Source organism: Pinus tabuliformis, chromosome 6 (assembly GCF_031772625.1).
Source record: "Pinus tabuliformis cultivar Carrire ecotype Pingquan chromosome 6, CPIR1, whole genome shotgun sequence".
In the NCBI taxonomy this organism is placed as follows: Eukaryota; Viridiplantae; Streptophyta; class Pinopsida; order Pinales; family Pinaceae; genus Pinus; species Pinus tabuliformis.
Window position 1 is genome coordinate 401,476,732 of NC_142292.1, and position 5,619 is coordinate 401,482,350.

The following is a 5,619-nucleotide window of genomic DNA, read 5'->3' on the forward strand; positions in this document are numbered from 1 at the left end:
CATAAAAGAAACAACTGCTGTTACAAGATGGGTCTTCCTCTCTCAAAGGGATTCTCCAAGGAACGCTTCAGTTCCACACACAAAAATTTGCTCTGTCTCTTCTGGAATACAAATTTTACACCGTTGTGTGTAAATATTTCTTACATCCACTGCTGTCTGTCCCAGCTTACAAATTTACACCGCTGTGTGTAAATATTTCTTACATCCACTGTTGTGTGAAAAAAATTTCACTTCTTCTTCCTTTTACTCTTGCATTGCTGTGCATAAAACAAATTTCTTCTTTTTCTTGCTATAACGTTGTTGCGCCTTACATTTCAACAACACAACAAAAACTACATTCAATCTCTGCACTGTTGTGCATTCATATGTCCCGCACTACTGCGCATTTCATTTTAATCTATAAAAAAAAAAGGATTTCTCTCGCGCTACTGCGCTTTTACACTATATTGCATATAAAAAAAACATTAAGAAGAAATATATAAATAGCGCCAAAGGCTGTGATCCTTTTTCCCTTAATGAGGTCGCTGCTCTTCACAATTGTGCCGAGGCCATAATATTTGTCTTCCAAAGCGGATACAACATTATCCCTGCACTGTTGTGCATTTCAAAAACTCTGTCTCTCAACAATTCAACACTGCTGTGTAAAAATGTTTCTTCACATACGCGCTGCTCTGTTCTTTTTTTTTTACTTCGCACTACTGTGCGTTTCATTACACGTTCAACTACAACAAAAAACTAAAACGACATTACATATTACTTTTTGGAAAAGGAAATTACTCCCGTGAATTAAAACTTCACCAACATTTACTGACCCCAGTACATTTCGACTAATTTCTTTAATTATTTCAGCATGGCGGTAAATTGATTCCATCAGCCTTGCATACAGTTTTGTCAGTCATACGGAGGTCAAACAAAAACATTTGCAACTGCCATAACCATTAAATTATGTGATTTGTGATTTGATCGCATCGCGAAATCGCAATCGGCGCAAAGCAGGGATGCAACAGGTTAATGTGCGATAGCAATCGGCGATTTCATCCCATCACACAATCGCATCGCAAATGAAGAAAATGGAAATGGCGGGGAACTCCAATGGCGGTTTTGCTGAAATGTTTGCGGTCCCTGTTCAATTGTCGTTGCAGTTGAAATCACATTCCAACACTCCCCTTTAATTTCAACTGTTGGGTTATCAGTCATGCCCAGACATTTCCTCAAAAACTCAAAACTTTTCTGCCTATTCGTATCAGCTTTCCTTTCATCGCTTTCACCACTGTGCTCAGGCACTCCAATCAATCATGAGTCACAAAACTGTGCGTGATTACTGTTCTGGAGAATAAGGGTATTGTCTTTCCAATTGGCTATATCCATTGGGGCATGATCTCCACTTGTGCTTTCTGGGAAAATCAGTGGTTCATATGCTTTCAGCGATAATGATCAAGAATTACAGGCTCCCCCTAACTGTATGTATCGTCTCCTTTTGGCAGAGTCTTCTAGAAAAAAACTTAGATTGACTGGAGAGCTCAAGGGACTTTCGGACTGTATTTCCTTCCTTCTCCATACTTGTGTAACTTTCTTCTTTTGCATGGTTATAGCTTGTGTAAGAGCCCATGTTAAGTTACAATCATGTGCCATATGACCAATGTTATGACACTTGAAGCATTCTACATTGTTCATGAATAATATTTCATGATTTCTTCCTGTAAAATTTTTCCTTGGAGGTTTTTAGTGACTATAACATCTATCTCTATGAGATGCTTTACAGTCTTTTGCCATATGACCAAAGTTTGAAGAAGAATAACAATAACCAAAAAATAAACTTTGGTACCTGGGAGATGGAGGTTTCCTTGATGTACTTCTGTAGCCTTTCTGCCTTGGAATCCTTTGATGATAACCATTGCCTATTGCCTCTTTGACATCATCTACATTTCTTTCTGGAGCTGGTTTTCTACTTGGAGCAAGATTTGTTCTTGAAATTGGATTTCTTCTATTGTACCCTTGATTTTTCTCCTTGCCTTTGCTGGAACTAGGAGCATCACAATTTCTTTATAGCTTCTTCACATCTCTTTGGCTTAAAGCATTTTCATTCTTGTTTGAGGGTTCACCTTCATACCCGAGTCCTAATTTATCAGATGGACATCTGTGATAGCTGAGTATGTCATCCAAGGCTTGAGAGCTCTTCATGATTTTGTTCATCCCTTCAACTTTTTTTCCGAGGAGGACAATATCTTCTTCCAATCTTTCACACTCATTATTCTTATTTGCAAGTCGTTCCTCAATTTCTTCCTTGCTACAACTCGCTTCAACTGCTACTATTTTAAGGGAGATGATATCTCACTTCATTTTGAAGATTTCTTCATTCTTTGCTGGATTGCTCTCCATTTTCTTCTCAGCTTCTTGTGCATGTTTCCTGGCTTCTTGTAATTGAGACTTAAGGGAGGAGACCTCTACCTTGTACTGAGAAATCTCTTCTTCAACTTTGTTCACACTCTTTTGCCCTTGTTCAAGTTGACTTGACAAGGTATTTTCCTGCTTCTTTGCTTTATTCAATTGATTTGTCATGGATATGACTTCTTCATGATGCTTCTTTTTGTTTTGATGAAATTCCTTCTTAAGTTTGGCAAGCTCTTCATCCCTTTCTTGTACTTGAAGCTTGATGAGGTCAACGTTCTTCCTTGTTTGATCTTGGTTACCAACTGGAGTTATCTTCTTAAGTGCCTCATTTTCCTTTTTCAAATTGTTAATTTCTTCCATGGCAGTCATAAGTTAAGCGAGGAGTTATTCTAGAAAGTCCTTTTCATTCTTTTCATCTTCTAGGTCTTCTTCAGCCTTGATGTCATCATTCTCATTTTCAGCTTCTATGATGGGTTCATAATCTCCTTCTTGGTTGATGGTCATGGTCAGTGCTCCTTTTGAGTGAAGGTCATGAAGTTTGTCCCATATATCCTTTCTGATGAATGTTTTCCTAGATTCTTCTTTACAGAATCAGGTAGCCCATTCAAGATTGTCTTTGCTACTTTTGCATTGTACTTCTTGGATTCTCTATCCATCCTGCTATCACCAATCACTGATTCCAAAATTTCAATCCCTTGAGACTGTAAGAAAGTCCTCATTCTTGCTTCTCATATATTAAAGCTCCCATTGAACCTTGGAGCCTTATCAAATCGAGTGTATTCTATTTTAGTAGTAGAGGGAGACACATCCTTAAGAGGATTGAAGACTTTCTTCCTTGACCTCACCATTCTTGCACTCTTAATTGTGCTTCAAAATACTTGACTGTGTATTTTAAAATAACTGACTGTCTTCAACACTAACACAAAAAATTAACTTGATAAATACCTTGGATTTTTTTCTTGACTGAGTCTCCACTCTGCTGGAGAAGCTGCTGCAACAAGAAATCCTTCCTTCAACTTCTTTGACACCTTCAAAGAGCTTGGACAAGCTCTGATACCATGTTGGGAATTTTCAGTTTAATTCCAAAACAAAGTTGACTGAATAGAACTGAATGCTTTGTTTTCTCACACGATCTTAACACAAGGAAGCTGTTTTTGACACAGAGAAACAGAGTTTTTCCACATGCACAAAGAGAAACTTGTATTCATAAAAAAAACAACTATTGTTACAAGATGGGTCTTCCTCTCTCAGAGTGATTCTCCAAGGAACGCTTCAGTTCCACACACAAAAATTTGCTCTGTCTCTTCTAGAACAATTACTCTGTCCTAGCTTAGAAATTTACATCGTTGTGTATAAATATTTCTTACATCCACTGCTGTGTGAAAAAAATTTCACTTCTTCTTCCTTTTACTATTGCACTATTGTACATAAAACAAATTTCTTCTCTTTCTTGCTATCGAGTCGTTGTGCCTTACATTTCAACAACACAACAAAAACTACATTCAATCTCTGCACTATTGTGCATTTCATTTTAATCTCTCTAAAAAAAATGGATTTCTCTCGTGCTGCTGCGCTTTTACACTATATTTCATATAAAAAAACATTAAGAAGAAACATATAAACAGCGCCAAAGGCTGTGATCCTTTTTCCCTTAATGAGGTCGCTCTCTTCACAATGGCGCCCAGGCCATAATATTTGTCTTCCAAAGTGGATACAACACTATCCCTACACTGCTGTGCATTTCAAAAACTCTGTCTCTCAACAATTCAACACTGTTGTTTAAAAATGTTTCTTCACATACGCGCCGCTCTGTTCTTTTTCTTACTTCACACTATTGTGCGTTTCATTACACATTCAACTACAAAAAAAAACTAAAACGACATTACATATTACTTTCTGGAAAAAGAAATTACTCCCATGAATTAAAACTTCACCAACCTTTACTGACCACAACACATTTCAATTAATTTCTTTAATTATTTTAGCATGGCGGTAAATTAATTCAGTCAGCCTTGCATACGCTTTTTCAATCATACGGAGGTCAAACAAAAACATGTGCAGCTGCCATAACCATTGAATTATGCGATTTGCGATTTGATCGCATCACGAAATCGCAATCGGTGCAAAGAAGGGGTGCAACAAGTTAATGTGCGATGGCGATTTGCGATTTTATCGCATCGCACAATCGCATTGCAAATGAAGAAAATGGAAATGGTGGGGAACTCCAATGGTGGATTTGCTGAAATGTTCTCAGTCCCTGTTCAATTGTCGTTGCAGTTGAAATTACATTCCAATAGTTATTTCATCGATCGATCATTGAACGACTATTAATCCTGCTTTCACTTAATATTTTGGTCTTTAACCAAAATTTCAATTCACAATTTGTAGTCCCCTAAATTTTAAAATCCTGCTTTGACTTAATATTTTGGTCTTTAACCAAAATTTCAATTTTCAATTTGTAGTCCCCTAAATTTTAACTAAACTTCAGCATTCAACTTCTTATTGTGAAAGTCGTGTAACCCAATACTATTTTAGGCATTTTAAGAATAGTAAAAGTTTGAAGGATGGGCGAAGTTTTTTTCACCAAAGCATTTTTAAAGCAAAGTTTGAAGATATGGCAACATTTCTTAGAACTGCATTGGGATCAAGAAAGGGTTTCTATCTGGTTGACCCAGTAGAAGCACCAATAGCATAAATAATAGGGTAGGAGTAGGAAAGACATGGGAGACCACTCGAGCAAGAACAGATACAGAGACAAATATAGCTAGAGGGGCATAACTCATTAGAGATGCAGATCCACTTATAGGTGTGGATGCATATCCCTAGTTACCACAAATAGGACGATGTCCACCATTTCTGGCATAAATCTTGGGAGAATCCCAACCATACTAGAAACGCCGTCTCCAACAGCCATTTTCATTTTCACTGGCAAGAAAGAGTTTCCTAGGAAACGAAACAGTTTCTTCTTGGAAACGAATTCTCCATTTCTGAATAGACTTGCAGCGAAATTTATTTTTCTGACTTGGGTTAAATTTAATTTTTTCAAACCTTGGGTTAAATCGAGTTTATTAGCAATTGATTGTTAGTTTTTTGGAAGTTACACATACAGAGGGTTAAGTCCAGCGTGATTCACAATTGACTGTTAGTATGCTACAGTTGACTATTAGTTTTCTGGAAATTAAACATATAAAGTGAGATCACTCTAGGGTATTGTGAGCGAGCAGTTGA